Source organism: Rhinatrema bivittatum, chromosome 4 (assembly GCF_901001135.1).
Source record: "Rhinatrema bivittatum chromosome 4, aRhiBiv1.1, whole genome shotgun sequence".
In the NCBI taxonomy this organism is placed as follows: Eukaryota; Metazoa; Chordata; class Amphibia; order Gymnophiona; family Rhinatrematidae; genus Rhinatrema; species Rhinatrema bivittatum.
Window position 1 is genome coordinate 153,564,146 of NC_042618.1, and position 25,997 is coordinate 153,590,142.

The 25,997-nt window shown below is 45.0% G+C and overlaps 1 protein-coding gene across 2 annotated transcripts in view; it reads right to left on the minus strand.

The window, feature by feature from the left end:
• Positions 1 to 25,997, minus strand: part of G2E3 (G2/M-phase specific E3 ubiquitin protein ligase) — a 195,990-nt gene that overhangs the window by 165,775 nt on the left and 4,218 nt on the right. The window contains exons 1-2 of one of the 2 annotated variants that reach the window (XM_029599006.1): positions 17,375 to 17,588; positions 16,366 to 16,510 (exon numbers count right to left, since the gene is read on the minus strand). The exons of the other annotated variant lie outside the window; for it this stretch is intronic. The gene's annotated coding sequence lies outside the window, so the exon portion shown is untranslated. Of the gene's footprint in view, positions 1 to 16,365; positions 16,511 to 17,374; positions 17,589 to 25,997 lie in introns of those variants that run through there. 2 annotated transcript variants of the gene reach the window in all.

Below are 25,997 nucleotides of genomic sequence, written 5' to 3' on the forward strand. Positions count from 1 at the left end.
TAGTTTTATTACAGAAGAGACATGATGGACCTTCCAGCTGAAACAAAATGTTTACAAACAACCAGAGATTGTTTCAATCACTGCTGTCACAAGTAAACTAAAGAGTCCCTGAGGCAGCAGCATGGGGAAATGTGATATGTCAGACTCTGGTCACATTGAGAAAAGAAAGTACCACTCTGTACTTTTATCAAAAAGTTTAAAAGAAAAAATGATTTTCATGTTTATCTTTTAAAAAAGGATTAGTGGACCGATGATTAAAAGGTGACCCCCAAGCGTTGAATACACAAGTGAAAATCACAAACTTGTTAACCACGGGTTGGTATGAAGGTCCAAAGCTAAAAATATACAAGAATTAGTGAAAATATAAATTAAGAATTTAATTCATAAAAGATAAGAGCTCGATACATGTTTTTCACTGATTTATTTGTTGATTGTGAGACAAATTCAATATTTGGACTTGGCTAGCCCTATTGTGATTTCCATGGGAGCACTGTACTCATTAGGGGAGGAAGCATCAGCTCAGCCCCCTAGCCTTCTGTCCATTGCCTAGTGAGAGACACAGAACATTCAGCAGGCTCATCATGGCACTGGGAGATTACTTCACTTGAGCAACCACATGGGAGGGAGCTGTGGAAATATCAGCATCTGCTCCGGATTCATCATGGCTCACAATTTGAGCCCAAGGATGAGTGTTTGAGTTGTCCAGTGTTCCTTTGAATGATGGTACCATCAACTCTGCTTTAGCAGTTTCATCTGGGCTGGACCCTTTCCAATCAGTTTTGTCCAGACTCCTAGTGAGTTTCCCTTTCAGCCTGTTAAACCAGCAGTGGTTACATTAGATGCCCTTTGGGACTAATATCCAGATCTGGGAAATCAATTTCTGACTATTTGGCTATAATCCAAACCCTGTCTGAGAAGTTTGAGTTTTCTTCTTTCAACTGGCCAGCATGATCCAAACCTAAGAACATTAAAGTTGCAAGTATTGGATAAAGATGTTAAAGACTTCAGGTTCTCACTGCTGCCATGATGCAAGAAAGAGGAGCTTTTTCTGTAAGAGTTTAGTTTCTTGAAAGTCACAAGAGACATGTTAACCTGCAATTTTTTTTAATTTTCCTAGGATTGTTTGTGAACTCTTGGGTCATACATATTTAATGGAAGTTCTTCATATGACATGGGATGTTATTCCTCCTTTTAATAGAGATTTTTCTTCATTCTCATTTCAACATGTTCAGGTTTCTCATACTTCTATAGAGAAGACTCAATAGCTCCAATCCTGAGATTGGAGCGAGCTATACTATTGGTCTCCTTTATTACAGAAGGAGACTTGAGTATTGTTTTGAGGTCTTATTTGAGGGATATGAATATTTTTTTTTTTTAAGGTCAGGTTGTCAGAATCTGTCCTGACCTGGTTAGAACTCCAAGGAGCAAAGGGGGTTTAGCTTAGATCTGATGTCTGTACATTAGGGGGGGGGGGGGGGCTTCTTTTGTTTTAAGATACTCCTGTAAATGTTTGATTAAATACAATCAAAATTATATTTTCCTTTTCCCCAGAACAGTGAAGAGTTTTTGACTAAAAATGTAGAGATTACTTACCTGATAATCTCGTTTTCCTTAATGTATGCAGATGGACTCAAAACAAGTGGGTATAGTGTGCTCGTGCTAGCAGTTGGAGACGGATCTGACGTCAGCACGGGTACATATACCCCCGCAGGAAGTGCAGCAATTCAGTAATCTTCCTTGCAAAAGCTGTATGGATATATGTGTAGCTGACCGATCGATTAAATGAACAGGATTACCCTGACCGATTGATAGTAGCTGGAGACCGCCAGTGTTCTCAACCGGAAGGCGTCGACATCCGATAGGATGGATGGCCTATTTATAAGAAACATGGCTTACCGTGAGTCGGTGAATCCCCATGTATGCCGGCAGCCGGGCGGGATGCTGAGTCCGTGAATCCCCATGTATGCCGGCAGCCGGGCGGGATGCTGAGTCCATCTGCATACACTAAGGAAAAGGGGATTATCAAGTAAGTAATCTCTACATTTCCTAGCATGTAGCAGGTGGACTCAAAACAAGTGGGATGTACAAAAGCAACTCCCGGACTGGGTGGGAGGCTGCCCGAGGTCCGTTTAGGATTGCCCTCGCAAATGCCGTGTCCTCCCTGGCCTGGACGTCCAGACGGCAGAATCTGGAGAAGGTATGGAGGGAGGACCACGTTGCTGCTCTGCATATCTCTGCACGCGACAGCATCCTGGTTTCTGCCCAAGAGGCCGCCTGCGCTCTGGTAGAGTGAGCCTTGACCCATAGAGGTGGTGGTTTTCCCGCTTCTACATAGTTATCAAGGCGGCCTTCCTTGATCCAGTGGGCGATGGTTGCCCATGAGGCCGCTTCCCCTTGCTTCTTCCCGCTGTGAAGGACGAACAGGTGGTCCGTCTTTCGTACTGCTTCTGACATTTCCAGGTATCTGGACAGTAGCCTGCCGATGTTGAGATGGCACAGCATTCGACCTTCTTCCGACTTCTTCAAACCTTCCGTGGTGGGCAAGGATATGGTTTGGTTGAGGTGGAAGTGTGAGACTACTTTGGGTAAGAAGGAAGGAACTGTGTGAAGATGGATAGCCTCTGGAGTGATTCGGAGAAACGGATCACGGCAGGACAGCGCCTGTAGCTCTGAGATGCGGCGTGCTGAGCATCCGGCCAGCAGGAACACCATCTTCAAGGTCAATAAACGGAGGGACAGGCCTCGAAGGGGTCTGAAGGCGTGTCCCGCTAGGAATTCCAACACTAGGTTGAGGTTCCACAGGGGTACTGGCCACTTCAGTGGCGGGCGAATGTGTTTGACTCCTTTCAGGAAACGTGAAACGTCTGGGTGTGTGGCGATGCTGTTGCCGTCACTCCGGGGACCGTAGCAGGATAGCGCTGCTACTTGAACCTTGATGGAATTGAGGGACAGACCCCTCTGAAGTCCATCTTGCAGGAAATCCAAAATGATAGGGATCTTAGCGGCATATGGATTGGTGCCGTGAGATTCGCACCAGGCTTCAAATACTCTCCAGATCCTTATATATGTTAGTGATGTGGAGAACTTGCGGGCTCGGAGGAGTGTATCTATTACCGGCCCCGAGTATCCTCTTTTCTTCAGTCTAGCCCTCTCAATTGCCAGACCATAAGAGAGAATTGAGCTGGATCCTCATGGAGGATGGGACCTTGCCACAGCAGGTCCCTGTGTGGAGGCAGGGGAAATGGTGTCCCTGCCAGTAGTCTTCTCATGTCTGCGTACCAGGGTCTTCTTGGCAAGTCCGGGGCCACTAGAAGAACTAGTCCTCTGTGCCGCTGAATCTTGTGTATAATGGCGCCCAGCAGGGGCCATGGAGGAAAAGCATATAGCAGGATCCCCTGAGGCCATGGCTGTACCAGGGCATCAATCCCCTGGGATAGAGGATCCCGCCTGCGGCTGAAATACCTGGGTACTTGAGCGTTGGACCTGTCCGCTAGTGGGTCCATGCCCGGCGTCCCCCACTGATCCACAATCATCTGGAAAGCTGTGGACGACAGCTGCCATTCCCCCGGTTTTAGGCTTTCTCTGCTGAGGAAGTCTGCTGTGGTGTTGTCCTTCCCGGCGATTTGCTTCCGCCCAAGTCATCAGGGAGGCTATTTCTAGGGATACCTGTCGGCTTCTGGTTCCGCCCTGTCGGTTGATGTATGCCACTGTGGTGGCGTTGTCCGACATCACTCTGACCGCTGTTTTGAAGTCTGTGGGCAAATCGCAGGCATGCTAGCCTGACTGCCCGTGCCTCTAGTCTGTTTATGTTCCACCCCGACTCTTCTCTGTTCCACCGCCCTTGGGCAGTGAGTTCTTCGCCGTGTGCTCCCCATCCATTCAGGCTGGCATCTGTCGTGAGCAAGGTCCAGGTTGGGGAGGACATTCTTGACCCCCGGCTCATGTGGCCGGGCTGCAACCACCACCGTAGCTGATTCCGCACTCTGGCTGGTAGAGGTAGGTGTAGTTCTGTGCTCGTGACCTTGTCTTCCTGGGTGTCGAATCGGGCTCCTAGGTATTCCAGCGACTGAGAAGTTTACTACCCATCCTAGGCTTTCCAGAAGAGCTATAACTCTGTTGGTCACCTGGTGGCTCTCCTCCGGTGACTTTGCCCTGATCAGCCAATCGTCCAGGTAGGGATGGATGAGGATTCCTTCCTGAGTGACGCCACCACTACTACTATGACCTTGGTAAAGGTCCATGGCACGTTGGCTAACCCGAAGGGTAAAGCTCGGACCTGGAAGTGTTGGTTCAGGACTTTGAAGCGTAAATAGCGCTGGTGATCCCGATGGATTGGGATATGCAAGTAGGCTTCCGATAGATCTAGGGATGTGAGAAACTCCCCTGGCTGTACTGAATTTTTGACAGACCGCAGAGTTTCCATGCGAAAGCTGGGGACCCGTAGGTGCCGGTTGACTGACCTGAGGTCCAGGATGGGCCTGAAAGTGCCCTCCTTCTTGGGCACTATGAAATAAATGGAATAATGCCCAGAATTTATCTCCCCTGCAGGCACAGGGATTATGGCTTTTAGGGACAGGAGCCTCCGCAAGGTAACTTCTAGTGCCGTCCTCTTGAGGGGTGAACACGGAGATTCCACAAACTTGTCCGGCGGGAGCTGAAGAAAGTCCAGGTAATACCCTTCTCGGATGATGGCGAGAACCCACTGGTCCGAGGTAATCTCGACCCACCTGCGGTAGAAGAGGGTTAGCCTGCCCCCTATGGCTGCTACCCCCGGATGGGTCGGCTGATTGTCATTGTGGGGTACGGCTGGGACCCGAACCCGAGCCGGTTCCCCTCTTGTTGCGCTTAGTCCGAAAGGACTGGTTCCTGGCCTGCGAACAAGGTGCTTGGTAGTGAATCCTGTAAGGGTTGAAGCGCTGAGAGTTTCTACCTCTGGATGGTCTAGGAAAAGGGCGCTGGCTCCTCCGTGACCTGTCTTCTGGTAGACGGGGTAATGGAGAGGCGCCCCATTTATTGGCCAGTTTCTCGAGGTCGCTGCCGAACAGGAGAGATCCCTTAAAGGGCATTCTCGTGAGACGTGACTTGGAGGAGTCGGCCGACCAATTACGTAGCCAGAGCTGTCTCCTGGCTGCCACCGAGGATAACACTCCCTTGGCTGCTGTACAGACTAGGTCGGAGGCTGCGTCAGTGAGGAACGAGAGAACTGATTCCATCTCTTCTCCCGGGGTGTTGTTCCTAGCCTGTGATAAACAGGAACGCGTCACCACGGTGCAGCAGGTCACAATTCGTAGGGACATGGCTGCCACCTCAAAGGCGTGTTTCAGAATGGCGTCCATGCGCCAGTCATGTGTATCCTTGAGGGCCATCCCCCCCTTCCACCAGAATGGTGGTGCGCTTCACAATTGCGCTATGGCGTCTACCTGGGGGCATGCCCGCATCTCCTTGGGCGCCGGGTCTAAGGGGTACATGCCAGCCAAGGCCCGACCCCCTTTGAATGAGGCCTCCGGTGCATTCCATTCCAAATTGATTAGCTGCTGTGCTGCTCGTAGGAGGGGAAAATGGTGAGTCGTTTGGCGCAGGCCCTCTAAAAGGGGGTTCATTTTAGGTTCCCCTGGGGTGTCATGGTCCGGGAGAGCCAGTTCCGACAGGCATTGGGAGATCAGGCCTGGGAGATCCTCTTTCAGAAAGAAACGCCTCATGGTCCAATATGGCTCAATCCCCGAGGGAAGTTCTCCCTCCTCGGGGGGACTCGTCCTCTTCCACAGAGCAATCTGAATCCCCATAAGTGGGGCTTCCGGGTGGCGAGTGGCCGTGCCTAGGCCTTGAGGGTCCAGGGGCCAGGTCATTTGGTATGTATAGGCCAGTTCAGGGAGCAGACTGCATCGTGACAAAGGCATGAATCCCCTTGAATAATTCCACCCAGGAGAGCGAAGCCGGGTCTGACCTTAGGGGCACCAGGTCTCTCAGGTTCCCTGGCAGCTCACCACTGCCTGCTAGGTCCGGGGTGTTCCCTGAGGAACTGGCAAGTATGCTGGGCTGCGACCGGTCCTGGCCTGGAACTCCCAGGGCCTCTTCACATTGGGCACATAGGGAGTCTGCTTCCTCGCTCTGAGGTTGCATGCAGAGCAGAGGCTTATGCCTGCTTCTGGAGGTGTCAGCTCCGCTAACGCATGGGCTCTCTTACGCTCCATCTTGTCTGTGGACCCAGCTGGAGTCTGTGCGAAAAATGTGTGCCTACCAATCTGCGCTTATCCATGTGCGCTTAGCAACATACGCCTATTGCACAGCTGACGAGCCAGGCAAAATAGCGACCCCCTTGGCAGGTTGCCACGGGGGCAACCTGCCCAGGTAGGCAGACTCTGCTAATCTTCACTTCCTCGGAGACCAACAAGTAAAGATGTACGCCTTATCTTGTCTTCAGCGCTTCCCGGCTGCAGGGGGAGAGGGTAAGTACCATCACCGCCACGCTCGAGGAAGTGCACCCGCTGCCTCTAGGCCACGCCCGAACTCGTCTCGCTCGGGGGCCAAGTCCACGCCGGCACCGAGGCTGCCTCTATGCCGCGACCGAGCCCTTCTCACTCAGGGGCTAGGTCCCTGCCGCAAGTCGGCCACCGGACCGAGGCTCTTACCTCCGAGGGGACCACGGAAATCGCCTCGGGAAACTCAACTGGGGGAGGGACCGAATGGTATCACCGCAGGAGTGCGGGGTTCGTCGTCAAGTAGGTTTCTTCTATGAATTTAGTCTTTAGAATTTGGAAAAACACTCAGCGAGCGTGAGGTAGCTCTAAACTGCTTTGGAGACGGAAATTACTGAATTGCTGCACTTCCTGCAGGGGTATATGTACCTGTGCTGACGTCAGATCCGTCTCAAACTGCTAGCACGAGCACACTATACCCACTTGTTTTGAGTCCTTCTGCTACACGCTAGGAAAGCTGGCATTTGTTGCCAATTTCTTGACAAGATTCTGTTAGGAGGTTTATGGGAATGTAAAGATTATACCCATATTATGGATGTTTAGCTTATTTTTCTTGAGATCTGTATATTGTACTGATTTCTTCTCTAGACTGTATTTTGTGGACTAATTTATGAAAAGGAATATTGTTTCTTTGCTACATGAATGTTTTGGCATTTACTGTTCTCATGTTTCTTATGCAGAGTTTTGGCACTTTGTATATTTAAAATTTACTAAAGAAAAGTTGCTAAAGGGAACAAGCTTACGCAAACACAAACATGGACAGAAACTGATACTCATACCCAGACGCTCTACATCCAGACAAAGGCACAGAGACACACTAAGAGAGAGATGTACACACCACTCAAGACTTTTTTGTAAAATGTTTCATCCTTTTACAACAAAAAAAAACCACTTTAGTACCAGCCAACATTTTTAGGGGGGGGGGGGGGGGGGAGGGAATTAAACTCCATCTGAACCTGCCCAACATTTATTTTACTTTAAGAAAAGAGGAACAACTAATGAAAATGGTAGTTTGCTCATCTTAATTTTGCCTTTATTCTCCTTCCCTAACACTCCTCCATATCCCTCTCTCTGGCCTCTGTGCTCATTTCCGTCACCTAATTCAAACAGCAACTATTTATTTCTGGAGAGGGAGCGGCGGTAAGAACTCCTTCCACGGTGGGGTTTGAGGATAGCCACTTAAAATCTCACCATGCTCCCTCGATCCTGAACGTGCAGTGCCTCCACTGCACCAAGAATGGACAATGCAGCCATTTTGTGATTACTTTGAGTTTAATGATTCATGTCCCTTTTAAGTAGTAGAGAAATAGGATGCATTTAAAGCCACTCATGGGCATAGTTATAAATTTTGCCTTCAGGAAAGATACATTGAGGAAAGAGTTGAAAAAGACAGAACAAGAAACACTTAGATCATTAACACATTCACAGGAGGGAAGTGTTCTTTATTACTGCAGCTGCAATAATTAAAATACAAAATATTCAATTTGTAGTCAACAAGCTGGAAATATTTATGTAGAAAACAATATGCTATACAGAGTGTAAGAATGATCACCTACTTACACAATCTTAAAGAAAAAAAAAAGATTTCAGTAATTAAAAATGGAGTCTTATTTTACATAGTACTACTGACATTGCAAAACACTTTCTGGTATATTATACAGCCTTGTATAAATCTGATATGAAGCATGATATAGTACTAAACTTTTTGGATGAACTGCAAGGCTATTCTTTATCTCCTACAGAAAGGCAGTTTAGAAGAGTAACTATAGAAGCTAATCTGAAGAGACTGACTGGGGAAATTTAAATCTTTAAAACTAATGGAAGACTCCAAGACTGGATAAATTTAGTGTTGTGTTTTTCTTAACACTTGCCAACAAATTAACTCAAGTATTTTAAGCTTTTACAGAACTGGAGAAAGCAGACACGCTATGGACACTGTATCCACGAAATCAGGAAAAGATTCACTTTATTCTCAGAATTACAGACCTATTGTTAATCAATATTGATTATAAAATCTATGCAGAGATACTAGTACAAAAAGACAGGCCTCAGTGTTGCAGGGTCTTATTTACTCAGATCAAACTGGTTATTCGGATTCCACAGTTAATACAAGCTTATTGTATCATTTTTACACAAGGCCAAACATTTAGGTATAGCCACAGCAGCACTTTTAGATGCAGAAGACACTTTAGATCAGGACTTCCAACTTTTTGCCAATGTGATCCCATTTTAAGCACTTGAATATTCACATGACCCAAGAGGACAACAAACCCCCCCCCCCCCCCAAAAAAAAACCCCAAACACATTAGCAGGAGTGCAGCCCCCCCCCCCTCCAAAAATCATTCCTCTTACCCTCACTGCAATCCAGCTGATTCTCACTCAACCTCCACCTTCTCCAGTTGATGCTCTCCAACATCTTTCCCTTCCAGAGGATCGCCTCTTATATTTCCCAGCTCCTCTGACCTCTGCAGCACACCCCTTCCCACCGTAGTTAGCCCTTTTTGCATCCCCACAGTTGATCCTCTTATCCTTTAGTCCTTCTTATAAACCCCCAACTGTCATCTCCCTCACTCATTCCCTATCCCCTCCCAGTCTCACATCTTCCTCAGCTACCCTTCTCACCCCCCCTGCTCCTTACATCTTTTTACTCCCTCTCACCCTCCATTTGATCCAATTCTCAAATGCCTCATGCATCTGATCTCTCTTAAAGTTGCCCCTTCTCTAAACATCCCCTTCGTCCAGGGCCAGCAGCAACATTTCCCTTTAGGCTCCAAGCCAAAGTTGGATAACAACTGGTGAGAAGAGAGGGCAGGTTGATGACAGGCAAATTCTCTTGAGTGAAGATGCAGGGCCCATGAAAGCATGCTGGCTCTCAGGCCCCCACCTCGCCTTCCACTACTAATGCTTCTGGTGCCTGAACAAAATTGCAATTTGATGCACTTCTGATCCCAGTTGAAGGCTGTGACACCCCATTTGGAGTCCCAACTCACAGTTTGTGAAGTCCTGCTTTAGATCATACTCCCATTCAATATTTGTTTGAAATGGTTAGGAAGTGGTGATAATTACAAATATGGTCAAAATCCTACATAGAGAACTGCATGCATTTGGAGTCATAGCTACCTATATCAGATTAAATTTGTCCTTCAAAAAAAAAAAAAGGTACTCAACAGGATAGTCCATTGCTCCCTGTTATTCAAACTAGTGCTAGAACCACTAGCATTACCAATAAGAGAGCAACAGCCGACTCAAGGAATACATTTTTGCTGTTTAGAGTTATTTATGCAGACAATTTAATGATCTGACAGTTCAAGCCAAATCCATGCCTATGTTACTGGAGGTTATAAATACTCTATCATCAGGATACAAGATGAACTAGACCAAACTTGTACAATATATATTTGAGGTCTGGACTAAAAAAAGGACACTTACTTTCCTGAAGTATTCATTACAATGAAATATAAATGAAATTATGTATCTAGGATTTATATCCTCTTTAGATCTGAAGACAATGAATAAAGACATTGATATTTCAGAAAAAGCAACTTTACTTACCATAAAGGTTTCTCCATAGACAGTAGGATGAATTTGTTATAACATGTGGGTGACATTCAGTGGCACTGAAAGGACCACTTACTCAGACCAAAACTTCTGAGCTATATGCAAGAATTCCCATATAGGTTTTACATTGTGAATCCCTCAGTTGATTTTAAAGCAAAAACATAACTTAGCTACATCGTAGATTGTCCAGGAAGGCAGGCAGATATTAAAAGCATGGCTAATTCTGAGACTGCTTGTGAATTGCCTTGCACTCCTGGAATATTCCAAAATTTTATCTAAATAAAAATCTCTTAAAATGTTGTATTTTTGTTAACCCACAACAGAGATGCTGTGGCTTGGATGAAAAAGACATGGGGATTCACCTGGGAACTCCCACACATGCTTGGAACAAAAGCTTTATGAGCCAAGAGAAGAGTGTCTGGCAATGTTAGATGTCACCACCTACCAGTTATGGATACTTCAGCCCTGCTTGTCGACAGAGAAGGCTGCAAGAGCTAACTTCCAAAACTGTCCCTCCTTTGTGTGGTTTGGTGGGGCAGGCTAGAAGCAATCAAAAGGTCTATAGCACCTATGGTGAAGTATGTTGCCAACTTTTTCCTCCCTCATTTTACAGGTCTGACTGCATTTTAAATAAACATTTCTCTGGATGAATAGCCTTAATGACTTTAAAGTTACTGAAACAAGAAGTAAATGTTCCAAAATTTATCATAATGCATATATGATGAGACAGGGAAGTTGGTGGCTAAAAGACAGAAATCTCATGTTGGTTGATTATTGAAACATATGCTTGCTCACCTCTGTTAAAATATTTACCTGGAATGAAGATGTCAATTGTAGGTAAAGAACACTGTGTTAAAGTTCACATGGAAAGCATATAAAAAAAACCCCACAGACAGAAAATGGCAGGAAACAATTATTGTGGATTAACCCACTCTAAAATTAATAATTCCTGTGTAAATTGGTACTCAAAGGGAATATGCAGTCTTTAACATCTTAGATCAAGGAAGTTATTTTTTCCTCAATTTAGAAAGTTATGGTTTGGAAAATAACTTTATAATTAGATTCAGTTCATGCATTGCATTTATGGGAGTATAACACTGCAGAAATTAAACTTGGAGCTAGATTTAAAAAACCCACCCCACACACTTTGCATTTCATTACCCCAAACAGCTTCTGAATTTTATAAGATTTTAAATAAATGGTCTTAAGTCTTCCCCAAGGGGAACTGAAAAAAGCTGGGAAAAGAGATTTAAGGGATATTCTGCAGTTTTAGGATTGGAAAGCCTTTTGGAAAAGCTTAATAAATCGGTCAGCTTACCAACTCAGTCACTGAATTTTATAGCTCACAGAGCTATTTGGACACTGTAAAAAGTGTTTAAGGGCAGCAATAAATGTTTGCTCTGGATCACGGATTTAGAGAAAATTCACACACGCTATTTTGCTGTGATGTTTTACAAATTTTGGGAATCCATTTGGTTATATATTCAAAAGATATTACATACAAGTGGTAATATATTTTCTTTAAGATTGTTATATGGGAAGTCCACTACCATACAACATAACAAAACCATGAAAACAATTATTGGACATCCTATTAGCACTAAAGATAATTCTTAACTGGAAATAAAGTGATCTTAATGATCAAGCATGGTGGAATGTTATCTGCATCATATTGTGGCTGCTAGTAAAGATAAGATTTTTTCAGGGTATGGAGATATATGAATGAGTTCATGTGCAAATAGTTTGAATTTAGACATATGTAGGATTAGAATCATAAGCTTTTGATTGATGGTTTAACTCTGAAGTAGTCATTTGTGGACTTTTCAGATTTAAAAATTGAAATAACTGAACTAAAAAGAATCAGAACTCTGTTTAGAGATTTTAGTGCTGGATATTCAGGTCCTTAAAAAATTTGACCAAGTTATTGGTGAGAAATATTCCAGCTAGCTCTCAGATCAAGTTCAGTGGGTTTACTATAGGTTCCACTGGTAGAGATGGCATAGTTAAAGTCTAGACAGCATGTCTTCTCTTGCCATGCCCAAGCACTTCCTAGAGAGTTTAATTTATATCTACAACATTTTAGACAACTTAAAAATTTGCCTCTAACTCAGACTTTTGCAGAATAAGGTTAATCCTTGAGTGCATCAAAATCTCAAACCTAGTTTATGAGTTTTAAGACCTTTAGCTTTCACTGTGGTAGTCCTTATTTAGCAGAAACCTCTGATAGCAAAAGCAGCCATTTACAATAAGTGTCTACCAACTTTGCACAATGTGATTGTACAGTTTTTGCCCAGTCTCTTGGCAGAAGAGCTTAAAATTCATTCGAGTCAGCTAGGGAACATCTGAACTGCAGTCTTGCCACAGATATTCTATTTCATTCAAGTCTTGCTTTGACTGGGCCACTGGAGGACATTCACTTTCTTCTTGCTGAGCCAATTCGTTGTTGCTTTTGTACTCAGTCACCTTGCTGAAAGGTGATGTCTTCCTAGCCCTAGGTCTGTGGCAAATTGTACACAGGTATTCCTACAATATCTGCCTATATTTTACACTATCCATATTTCCCATCTTTAAAAGCCACCATCTCTGCTACTGCAAAGTATCCCCATAAGAGAATGCTGCCATCACCATTTTAATTGTAGAGATTGTTTTACATAGAAAAATGACCAGAAAAAAAAAAAAACCCCCGACCACAGCCTATCTAATCTGCCCATCCATACCAACCACTGAGCAGGGCAATGTGCTGATTTTATTTCCTATGGGTAGGGATTCTGTTAGTCCCCTACTAATACTGGATTAGGATTATACCATGTGGATTTGAGCATGGACAGATTTGCAGCTCCCCATGTGGATGCTAACAATGGTGCAGTCCTAGTGTTTTTCTAGAGAAAGCATTTTACCCTTGTGGATTCTCTGCTTTTGAGAAGGCAGCAGTATGTGCTGTGCTCTAAATTTTTTTTAATTCTAAAAAATTTTAAGATCCATGAAGACTATTTGAATGATAGTTTCTTTCCACCCTTTCATTCCACTTATTTACGTTTGGGGTACCAAATCCTTTTGGATTCCTTTAAACTTATTTAACTTTGCTCTTCAATTCAATTGGAGAAGTTCCCTTTCAGCAAGAGGAATCTAAAATCAAGATCCAAGGAGGGCAGGACTTCCAGCCATCCTGTAAGAGGAAGAAGGAAAAGGGGGAGAGTAGAAGAGAAGAGAGACAACATCAATAACCCATGAATATCTAAAGATTGTGAGAAAGAGGTATCACACTTGATATTACAGGAGGAGGTAGGAAATAGAATAAATACATGAAGTATATCATTGATACTTCAGCTGCATTGGAAGGGAAGCCATTAACTTGCCATATAGGCAATAGGAAAAGATATAAATCAACTTGTAAAGTAAATTAAAATTACTTTTAAAAAGGGGAGATAGTCTCTATTGTTTGGGTAGGCACTCACCTGAGCAGATGGTATAGTTAAATATCATGAATAGGATACAGAGAAGTCACACAAAGACCTGAGTTTTGAATTTCATAAATATGGACTTTGTCAAAATGGGGATTATCTGGAGGAAGAAAATGGGCGAAGTGGAACAGTGAGTCAAAGTAAAAGAAGCTACTTCAAAGGCAACACATCTCTACATTAGAATAGTAAACAAGAGTAAGAGGAAAACAAAACAAATATGGTTATTTAAGGAAGTGACAAAAAATAAAAGCAAAAAAAAAAGTGCTCAAGAAGGATAAAGGATCCAAAAAAAAAAAAAAGGAACACAGGGAAGAATATCTGTTAAAACAGAGGGAGACAAAGGAAATCAGGAAAGCAAAAGGTCAAACAGAAGAAAGAATTGCCAAAGAGATAGAGGTGACAAAATATGGGAAGAGCTAGATACAGTAGATAAGGCCATGGATCCAGATGAGGTATATCCCAGGATGCTGAGGGAGCTCAGATGTGCTGGTTGGTCTGCAAATCCTGGGAAACAGGAATGGTACTGTGGGATTGGAAAAGAACAGTTGTGGTCCCGCTGAACAAGAGTGGTAGCAGAGAAGAGATTGGAAACTACAGGCCGGTTGGCTCTCTCAGTGGTGGGAAAATTAATGAAGATATTGCTGAAGGAAATGATAGTTCCCTATCTACAATCAGGTGGGTTGCTGGTCCTGAGGCAGCATAGATTTACCAGCAAAAGGTCCTGACAGACAAATCTGATTGATTTTTCTAATCACTCAATCGAGGAAGAGTGATGTGATCTACTTTGATTTCAGCAAAGCTTTTGATACAGTTCCACATAGGTGGCTTGTGAATAAAGTGAGAATCAAGGTGGTGGCGTGGATTACAAACTGGTTGACTGATAGGAGACAGCATATAATGGTAAATGAAACCTACTCTGAAGAGAATGGTGTTAAGTAGAGTGCAACAGATCAGTTTTGGGACTGGTACTGTTCAATATCTTTGTGAGTGACATTGTGAAAGGGATAGAAGGTAAAATATGTGGATGATACTATGATCTGCAACAGAATGGAGATGCCTGAAAGAGCAAAGAATGAAGAGTGAAGATTTGGCAGTTTGGATTCAATGCCAAGAAGTGTAGAGTCCTGCATCTTGGTTGTGGTAATCCAAAAGAGCTGAATGTGATGGGGGATGAGAGACTGATGTGCACAGACCAAGAGAGGGACTTTGGGGTGATGGTGTTTGGTGATCTGAAGATGACTAAAATGTAACAAGGTGATATAGCTAAAGCCGGAAGAATGCTGGGCTGCATAGAGAGGAATAACCAGTAGGAAAAAGGAGGTGATGCCACCCTTGACAGGTCCTTGGCGCAGTCTCAGCTGGCGTACTGTGTTCACTTCTGGAGCCCATATCTCAAAAAGAATAGGGACAGGATGGATGCAAGCCATAGAAGGGTGACCAAAACTGTGTGGATTCAGTATCGGAACACTTATAAGGAGAGGCTGAAGGATCAAATATGTATACCCTGGAAGAGAGGAGATGATACAGACGTTCAGATAGCGGAAAGGTTTTAATAATGCACAAGCTTCAAACCTTTCCAGTTGGAAAGGAAAAACAGGGGGGGGGGGGGGGAATGGGACTCAGAACATCGGGAAATATTTCTTCACAGAGAGGGTGATGGGTGCCTGGGATGCTCTTCCAGAGGTGGTGGTGGTGGTGGTGAAGACGAAAGTCTAAGAATTCAAGAGGGCATGGAATAAACACCGTGGATCCCTAAAAGCTAGAGGTCGGAAATGAAGGAAAGGGTGCATGGGGGTAACCTCCTTGGTGTGATGATTACTACCCTTAACAGAAGACATGGGACCCGACTTATGGTCTGGGTTACAATTCGCAGAAACCTTTTTCTCAATTACGATATCAACTGTCTACTTCAAGATATGCATACATTCATATCTAATGTTCATTGTATTTATTGAATTTTATTAAGTTATTGTTTTTTTGATTCAATCTGTCATACTGTTATGAATTTAAATGTAACTGGTTGTTATTATGTAAACCGGAGTGAAGGCAATGTCAGCTATACCTCGGTATATAAACAAATGCTAAATAAAAAAAAAAAAAATAAATATGCAGACAAGGGAAAAAGCACAGGACTGCTTCTCTGGCCACGTTCAAAAGCAAAGCATGTCAAGCAGCATTGTCTGAATTCTCAAGAAGGCTCCTCACCCACTAAAATTGTTACCAGTATTTATTTATTTTTTACAGGTTTGACAGTTGCTTAGTTTTAATTGTAAATATTACTACTCTTATCATAAGGCTTGGGGATAACTGCATGGAGTGGCAGTTACTATCCTTAAAAGAAACATGGGAGTAACCTGCATGGTGTGGCAGATACTACTAGAAGCAGCTTGCTGGGCAGACTGGATGGACCATTTGATCTTTTTCTGCCATCATTACTATGTGGCTATCTTGAACTTAAGAAATAGTATGAGAGGTTGTTACTATAAAGAACTATATAAATTTGCTTCAATATCTGAGTAGGTTAAAAAAAAATTGTATTAAATAAGTTACTTAAGCTGCTGCAGGAGCAGAGCTAGGCAGAGATAGCATGCTGTTCTTTTGTTTCTATACTGTTTCTTTCTCCAAGTATCAGGTATTTAAAGCAGAGAGAAGGGCTGCTACTACCTGCAGTTATGAAAGAACAAATGGAGCTGGTTTCACGTTAGCAGCCCAGTAATAACATACAACCTGGCTCTTTTAAGAGTCCAGGCTATCAGCATCATAGGGGCAGGCACAAAAGAAAAAAAAAAAACACAAACAAAAACCCCCAAGTAAAACAAAAACTAAGAATTTAAGGCAAGGGGAAAGGACAAGCAGCAGAGGGCACTTACCAAGCTCCTGCAATCTCCCTCCCTGGGAGTGACAGAGGCACACCAGAGAACAGCAGCAAGGGATGCTGGATAGCCTCTGCTGCTCAGTTGTATGAGAAAAAGTCCTGGAGAGAGATGAATTCTGGTAAGCAAGTTCTTGTAGTTCCTGGGAAAATAGTTTAAAAATAAATATTTGAAACAGATTTGAGTGCCCCCATTGCTCATAAGTGCTGAGGTGACTAGTCATAGCCCCCATTGCTTGTGCAAGGCTGATTTGATGTGTTTATCTGGCCAGGGGAAGCCCCTGTGCTGGGCCTCCAGCCCAGGTTTTCCAGCAGGCTCCTGTGTGTATTGTACAACTTCAAAAGCAGTGTTAGCCTCCTGGCTTTTGTCAGTAATTTGCCTTTTTGTAGGAGCACTAAAATTTAAGGTGACTAACCCCTATACCCTTGCTTTGGGACAGTGCAGTTACTTTTTAAATGAGGAAAAGTAAATATAAGTGGCTGACCCCCCTACCCTTTCACCAGGAAGGCTGAGACTGGCAGTTCCAGGGAAAGTAAAGATTTTTTTAAAATGGCACTAATTATAGTGACATCAGTGGAGCAGTGATTTGCTCTGAGAAAAAGATTTTCTACATGGGGAATTAAGCAGACAGCTTTAGCAGTGGCCAGGACTGCTGTTGTCAACTGCCAAGCCTAAAATGTTTCAGGGTGCAGACTAGCTTCACCTCAAAGGGGGAACAGCCAGTAACCAGTATCCCTGCTGTTGCTGAGTTCCTATGTCCCTGGGAAATTTGAAAGAAAGAAATAAAGATTCCTGTGTTCTGAAGATAAAAGAAAAAGCAGACAGTAATTAATAGTAAAAGCAACTAATAGGAATGTGGTAACTATTTTTGCCTGTTCTAGAGGGGAGTGAGATTTTGTTTTATGTGTAAAGTAACTGCTGTTCCCCTGAAATTAAAAACAGATTTTCTGATCATTTTTTTTCTTTAGCTAGATAAAACGTTTTCACCAAGTCGCCAGACACCCACAGCAGAAAGACATCTTGCAGATGGGAGGTAGTCTTTGTTTTTGAGTTCCTATGGTGCAGTTAGGTAGCAAGTACCCCTTCTGGTGGTAGACACAGACAGAAGACTAGACGCCAGCAGCCTCAGGACCCATCACCTGGAGGAGACAGTTGCTGTACCAGAGATCCCAGAGATTGCATCACAATGGACTGAGCTTGGATCCCAGATAAGTATGTGCATACACCTACAAAAGGAAATCACACTGAGGTGTGGCCAGACTAGCAAGTTAGCAGAATCTAATTAAGCTCAATAGGAAAGAAGCACAAAGGGACAGACAACACTGAAAGTGGACAGTAAACAAAGAAAAAAAAATAAAGATACTTGCCAAAAGAGGGACTCTTGGTTTTTAGAAGAGCCTGGAAAAAGAAAAAAAAAAAAGTACCCATAAAGATTTTCTACAGATTTGAAGGTTGAATAAAAGTGAAGACCAACACAAAAACGTAATACTTATCTCTGACTTGGCGCTGAATCCAGCAGAAGATTTTTGGAAACAGACTAGAATTGTTAATGTTTTTGCACTGCTACCATCAAAGATCAGAATTTGTAATTACTTTCCAAATTTTTGTCTAAAATGGACTAAAATAAATTGTGTATTATTCCAAAAGATACATGCTAAAGAACTTGAATACTTGTATTGTTTACTACAAGATTATTTTTACCAAAAAGAAAAAAAGAATTAGAAGCAAACTTGTTAATCAGTAATTGATTTCCAAAGAACGTCAGGTAACTTCCTCCCTCAGGACAGTTATGTTAAATTTCTCCCTGGCTCCCCTCCTTGCCCCTGGAGTCTTTACTGGGTGGGTTCTGGACCCCATTCCTGTGCAGAAGACCCAATAATGAAAAGGGCATCAAACAGCCAACCCTGTGAGGTTCCATCTAGAGGCTTTGTAACAGCAACTTTTAGCAACCCTCCAGCCTCAGACATAACAGCAGGAGAAGGTCTCTGCCAGGGGGGAGGGGGGAAGGTGCTGTTTAGGATTTAAAAAAAAAAAAAAAAAAAAGTCACAAAAACTTGCTAAAAACTTGAGAATAAAGTACACAGCTGTAAAGATTTTAGATTGTCATTTGCACCTTACCAGTAAAAGAGAAATGTTGGAAACCAAAACAGTTCTTGTGAATTATTGAGTATTGCCTATTTGTTGAGCTGTGGTTATTGGTGCTGTATACAAGGACTTAAAAGCGAGAACCAACAGAGCAATGAAAAGGGCCTTGAAAAGAAGTTTCTACATCTCCCCCCGTCAAATGAAAAACCCTGGAAGTAAGTCTAATCAGATAGCTACAGTGTCCATAAGAAATTGCCATGCTGGGTTAGACCAAGGGTCCATCAAGCCCAGCATCCTGTTTCCAACAGAGGCCAAACCAGGCCACAAGAACCTGGCAAGTACTCAGACATTAAGAAGATCCCATGCTACTGATGCCAGTATAGCAGAGGCCATTCCCTAAGTCTACTTGATTAATAGCAGTTAATGGACTTCTCCTCCAAGAACTTATCCAAAACTTTTTTGAACCCAGCTACACTAATACCACTAACCATATCCTCTGGCAACAAATTCCAGAGCTTAATTGTGCGTGGAGTGAAAAAGATTTCTCTGATTAGTCTTAAATGTGCTACTTGCTAACTTCATGGAATGTCCCCTAGTCCTATTATCCAAAAGTGTAAATAACCGATTCACATCTACTTGTTCAAGACCTCTCATGATCTTAAAGACCTTTATCATATCCCTCCTCAACCATCTCTTCTCCAAGCTAAATTGCCATAACCTCTTCACTCTTTCCTCATAGGGGAGCCGTTCCATTCCCTTTATCATTGGTTGCCCTTCTCTGTATCTTCTCCATTGCAGCGACCAGAAATGTACACAGTATTCAAGGTACGGTCTCACCATGGAGCAATATAGAGGCATTATTCACCGTTCCCTTCCTAATAATTCCTAACATTGTTTGGTTTTTTGTTTTGTTTTTTTGACTGCTGCAGCACACTGAGCCAATGATTTCAAAGTATTATCCACTATGATGCCTGGATCTTTTTCCTAGGTGGAACCTAACATCGAGTAGCTACAGCAAGGGTTATTTTTCCCTATATGCAATACTTTGCACTTGGCAGATAAAATTTGATATGGACATTTGGATTCCCAATCTTCCAATCCTGCAAGGTCCTCCCTGCAATGAAGCACAATCAGCTTGTGATTTAACTACTCTGAATAATTTTGTATTATCTGCAAATTTGATAACCTCATTCAATGTATTCCTTTCCAGATCATTTATAAAATATTAAAAAGCACCGGTCTGGAACTGGAACTGTTATCTTGGGTTCTACAATCAGATTACATGTGTCTGACTTCACATAGCACAGAGACCAAAAGTTCCACTTCTGTCCCAGACTACAAAATTCTTCCACATGCATGCAGAGATTGCTGATGCCACAGCATCACGATGACCTACCCACAGGAATCTCCCTCTTCCCCCCCCATGGGCACATGAGCAGAAGTTCCAATGGTGACTGATGACAATCCTGTCCCATGGCAGTGCACCGATGATCCTACCCTACCCCCCCCCCCCCCCAATATGAGCACATAAGCGTAATTGTGGTGGCGCAGAAGGTCTCCCCACAAAGGTTCCATCCCCTGCGGGCTGATGAGGACTGGCCCAGAAGGGTACCACCTCCTGTGGGCTGAAGACCAATGTGATGTGACAGGCCTCAGGAGGTGCAGGAAGCAGGCTGTGAAAGGGAAGCTAGGAGTGAGAATGTCTCCCTCCCTTGGCCTCTTCTCCATATCTCTTCAATTTCCATCTGCCTCCACACTCAGCACCCTTTCCTTCTCTTCCCTATTTCGAGAACAGAGGGGAGGAAAAGGGAGCTGAGCAAGTGAAAGGGAAGGGGGATGGAAAGGGAAGAGGAGTGAGAAGAAAAGGAAAGGTAGTAAGAGAAGAAAAAAGGGGATGAGTGAGCGAGAGTGAAGGGAGCAAAGAAGGAACAGGAACAATGTTGGCAGTGAGAATGACTAAGACTGCTGAGGATGGGTAGGCAGTGAGAGGTTATGTGAAACTGCTGGGATAGGTTTTGATATAGGTCTATAAAATCATGAGTACAATAGAATGTGTAAACTGGTTATTTACTTTTTCAAAAAATACAAGAGCTACAGGGTACTCCATGAAGTTAGTAAGTAGCACAATTAAAGCAAATCAGAAAAGGTCTTTCACTCAGTGCCCAATTAAGCTCTGGAATTCATTACCAGAGGATGTGGTTAAGGCAGTTAGTGTAGCAGGGTTTAAAAAAAAAAAAAGTTTGACTTCTCCTCCAGGAATTTGTCCAAACTGTTAACCAAGTAGTCTTAAGAAATGGCCACTACTTATCATGGCACGATAGCAGCATGGGATCTATTTAATGCTTGAGTTCTTGCCAGATACTTATGACCTGAATTGGCCACTGTTGAAAACAGGTATGTCAACGTTTCTAGACACCGACTGGCACACTAAGTATGCCCCACATGCTGCTATCCATGCGTCCACATGGGGTCCCTCTTCAGTCTTGTAACAGAATTCACGAGCAAAAACAAAAAAAAGAAAACCACAGGAGAAGCCAATCCACAGGGTGCTGGATGGGTTTCATGAGGACTAACATACTGCTGTCTTAGGAGTACACATGTTACATGTAAGCAACTCTTTTCTCCTAGGACAAGCAGGATGGTAGTACTCATGTGGGTGAATACCAAGCTACAGGCTGCTCCCAGATGACAATAAGCAACAGCCAATGGCTGGGTGCCAACAAGCATAAGAAACTACGGTGCTGTTGGTAACAGAGGGAGGCAGCCTGAACCCTAACAATGGGCCCTAGACAGGGAGAGATTGCGAAGAACAGATTGGCCGAACCTACTGTCATGCCAACAGTCCTTGCCCAAGTAGTAGCAGGCAGTGAATGTGTGTAGAGAACTCCACGTCGCAGACTTGCAGATTTCGGTGATGAGAATTGAATAAAACGTGGGCTACCGATGCCACCACAGCTGTCAAAGTGAGCCTTGACTCTGGCTCCTAGCTGAAGGCCCACCTGAGCATAGTGGAAGGAGAAAATCTGCCAGCCAGTTAAGAGTTTGCTTGCCCATGAAAGCTAACGACCTGAGGGTCAGATGGCACAGCCTGCCCCAGTCCTGCGTGATCTGATCAGGGGAGGTCCCCAGACTGATTGGATCTCTGATAAGACAGGTCCTGTAGAGCAGGAACCAGACCTGTCTTGACCAATATGGGGCCACCAGGATCATAGTCCCCTTATCCTGCTGGAGCTTCAAGAGAGTCTTCATTACCAGCAGATATATACATACAGGAGACCCTTACCCCCAATGGTGGGCAAAGGCATCTGAGGCTGGTAGTCCGTCTGCCCTGAACAGGGAGAAGAAGCAGCTCACATTTTTGTTGCAAGGGAAGGCAAAGAGGTCCGGGGTTCCCCACAGGCAGAAGATCCAGTCTGCTACTGTTTGATCCAGCACCCACTCATGTGGTCGGAACGCTCAACTCAGAAGGTCCACAACCACGTTCTCTATCACTACTAGGTACATTGTTGTAGCAGCATGCCTTGGACAGAGCCCAGGCCCATATCTACACTGCCTCTTGACAGAGGATTGAACTAGTGCCCCCCTGTTTATGTACCACATCACCATTTGATTGTCTGGATCAGGACCACTTTGTAGGACATGTGATCACAAAATGCATAGCAGATCGCCCGAAGCTCCAGGAAGTTGATCTGGCATTGAGATTCATGAGCCGATCAACAAGCTTGCATATGGAGGCTGTCCATGTCCCCCAACCCAGGGGGCATGCATCAGTGGTCAGTACAACCTGGGGTGGGGGGGGGGGGGAGGGGGAGGGAACTTGAAATGGGACCCCCTTGCTCCAGATTCCCCCACCAGGATAGGGAGATCTGGAGAGGCTGCGTAATGCAGACACGTGCACTGAGGCCCTGGGTCACCTGAATCACACTGCATTCTGTGCATGCAAACGGGCCAAGGGGGGTAACATGGACAGATGCCATGTGACCCAGAAGACAAAGTAAAAGGTGAGCTGAAACCTGCCAGTGTTGGTAGACCAAACTTGCAAGGGACGACAGGGGCAAGCCCTTGATAGAGGGGCAGAAACACCCTGGCTTGTCTAGTCTGGCCCTGATAAATCCCCAGACATGGTGATGGGATGCGATGGGACTTGGGGGAATTGATAAACCCCAGAGACTGCAGCACTCCAATGGTCAGACAGAGTGCAGAGCACACCCTGCTGAGTGGTACTCTTGACCAGTCGACTAGGTAGGGGAACACATGCACCCCGACAGCAGAGGTGCACTCCCACAACTACCAGGCACTTGCTGGGAAGATTGACATGGGTGTAGGCATCTTAAGTTGAGGGAGCACAGCCAGTCTCCTCTTTGCAGGAGTGGGATCAGGGTGCCCAAAGAGACCATCTTGAACTTTTCTTTGAAGAAACTTGTTCAAGGCTCTTAGGTCGAGAATAGGGCGGAAGCCCCCTATTCTTTGATATCAGGAAATACCAAGAATAGAACTGCCAACCCTGCTGGCACAGAGGAACAGGCTCTGTTGAAAGTATTTCCTGATGAGCGGATGAGAGGCCCATGATGAACAGGGGAGAGTCTGCAAGGACATTCCTGAACGATGGAGAACCCTCTGGTCCAAGGTAACGTAGGGCCAGTGGTCTACAAAAAGACACAGCCTGCCCGCAACAGGAGGGCAGGGCACCAAGGGTAAGACAGTCTGGCTCATGCTCCCCCGCTCCCAGTCAAACCCCCATAGTGGGGTTCTGCTGGGGGGCTGGCCGAGTCCTAGGGCCCTCTGTTGCCTGGAGTGACACCAGCAGGACACTTGTGGCATGTGTGCCCTCGAGCAGGAGGGTAACATTTCTTCTAGTAATAAAGGACTTAGAGCCCTGTCGTAAGGATTTTCTGACTGTGGACGGTGGGTCAAATATACTGGCCTAAAGGTGCTGAAGGGTCTCATGATGGTCCTTCAGTTGGGCCACCACGACCCTGAGTATCTCCAAAGAGATTCTCCCCATGCAGGGCAGATCTGCCAGCTTCTCTTGGACCTCTGGTCGAAGGTCTGAGGCATGAAGCCAGGCAATCCTGTGGGCACCAATGCCTACTGAAGCCACCCTGGCCACCATCTCAACATAGGTGGATCTCAGCTCATGCTTACCCATCTCCAGATCCTGTTGTAGCACCATCAAAAAGGCATCCTTCTGCTGCTGAGGCAGGTGCTCCGACAGTTCCTGGACTTGCTACCTCAAGTTCCGGTTGTACTGGGTCATACAGAACTGGTAGGAGGCAATATGGGCAATGAGCATAGCGCTCTGGTAGACCTTCCTACCCAGGGAATCCAACACCCTATGCTCTTGACCTGGAGGAGCAGAGGCGTGGGTGCAGGAGCACTTGGCTTTCTTGAGGGTGGACTCCACCACAACAGATTGATGCGGGAAGTGGCATCTCTCAAACCCCAACACTTGTTGCACTAAGTAAATCGTGCCCACCTTCCAATTAACCGGAGGAACGGTCACAGGGTGTTCCCAGATCCTGAGTAGCAGCTCCTTGAAAGTGTCATGGACTGGGACCACCACTATTTCTTTTGGGGCATCCAAAAACAGGAGGACTTCCAGCATTTTGTGCTGGGCATCCTCCTCAGTGAGGAGCTGAAGTGAGATGGCATCCGCCATTGCCCAGATAAAGCCCACAAAGGAAAGTCTTCTGGAGGGCAGAGACTGTGCCGAGAGATGATTGCCTGAGTCATCTCAGAGAAGATTCAGAGGTATCATCCTCCCATGGATCATACAGGGGCTCCTCCTTGCTAAGGTCCCCTGGGGGCTGACAGGTAGGGTCCCTGTCCAAGTCTCTCGGTTTGGGCACCGAGGGCACCACAATCCCTGATGGCCTGGGGAATCAGGATTGCATAGATTCTTCCTCCTCTGAGGACTGATGGGAATCGCTCTGGAGTAGAGCAGAGCTGGTACCCCGGGCACCAGGTGAGTTGGAAGTAAGCCCAAAAAGGACATTAGTTGCTTGAGCAGGGGCACCAAGAGAGACAGCATAGGCTCCGGCACTGGCATGGGAACCGGTGCTGATGGTGGCTCTATACCCTGCAGGACTCATAGCATCGGTAACTGAACCCTGCGATCCAACTCCTCTTGAAAGTCTGCTGGGAAAAAAAATAAAGAAAGATGGACCGAGGAGGAGGCTGGGGTCTGATAGATGCTAAGGCCGCCTCTCCATTGGGGGCGCTTTGGTGCCGGCACGGCAGCCGCCAGTGTTGTACCTGTCCCAGTGCCATGTAGAGACGGCGACAATGCTTACCCCCAGTGCCGAGAAAGGTGAAAATCCCGATGTCTTAGAATGCAAGGATACCAGAGATGGCCTTTCTCCAGCCTCCCCCCTCTCGAGAGAGGGACAATAGAGGAATGGAGAGGGACAGCGTTTCTAGCTGCTCCCCATGGCCTCCCAGGTGTTGACACCCCTGATGCATCTGACTTTTTGGACCTAAAAAGGTTTTCCATCTTACCCAGCTGGGCACAATGGCCTTGGGGGGGGGTTGTCATCTGATCAGAGAGTGCACCCCCGGAGCGTCATGTGAAGCCCCCAGGCAGAGGATACAAAGCTCATGCGGATCAGTAATAGGCATGGTCTGTGGGTACTGAGGGAATCATCGAAAAAAGTGGACACCATAAAAAATTTATGAGACAGCCAGTGAGCAGGCAATGGCCACTGAGAAGCACCATACTGGGAATCGACTTACCGCACCGCTGAAGGACATAGACCGGTGGAAGAGGGACCAGGCGCAGTAACACCTGAAAATAGACCAAAACAACTTTTGAAAACCGAATTGAAGAGCAGAGCTCCACTACCACGAGGCAAACACTTTGCAGGGAAAAAAAAAAAAAAAAAGACTGGAGAGGGACCCTGCGTGGATAGTGGCATGCTCAGAGTGCCAGTCAAGATTTCTAGAAACTTTGACAAAAGTTTTCCTTGCCATTCTCCATCTGATGTCACCCATGTGAGGACTACCATCCTGCTTGTCCTAGGAGGTTTATAGGCCTTAGTTGTCTTTCACAACAGTATCCTTAACCCACAGCTACTGAATATGAAGGGACAGCGCAATCAAAATGTCTTGAACAATTGTTTCCACTTTATGATGGAAGTGACAGTGCCCCAAGGGAACACACAAGTTTTCTTATAGCCTTCCCCCAATCTATACCTTTGAATAATGTTCTCAAAGATCTTTCAGCAGCTCATTTGGCATGTTTTGATCTTTGCCTGAAATTCACTTTACAATAGGAACTTGATTCCTTATTCAAGAGTATTGGCGCAGCTCAGCTACTGTGACTGTAAACAAGTGGGCTCTATTTAACTCATTATGGGCCTGGATTTGCCAATGAAAATGGGTGTGAATACTTATGCAATCAAGCCTTTTTTCCCTTCCAAATTACTTATGGAATATTTCTACTATTGTTCTCTCACAAGGCAAAGGTAGATCAGTCCTACTTTAATGCGTTTGTTTTTTTTTGTTTGTTTTTTTTAACCACACACAAGCCTTTTCCAAATCATTAC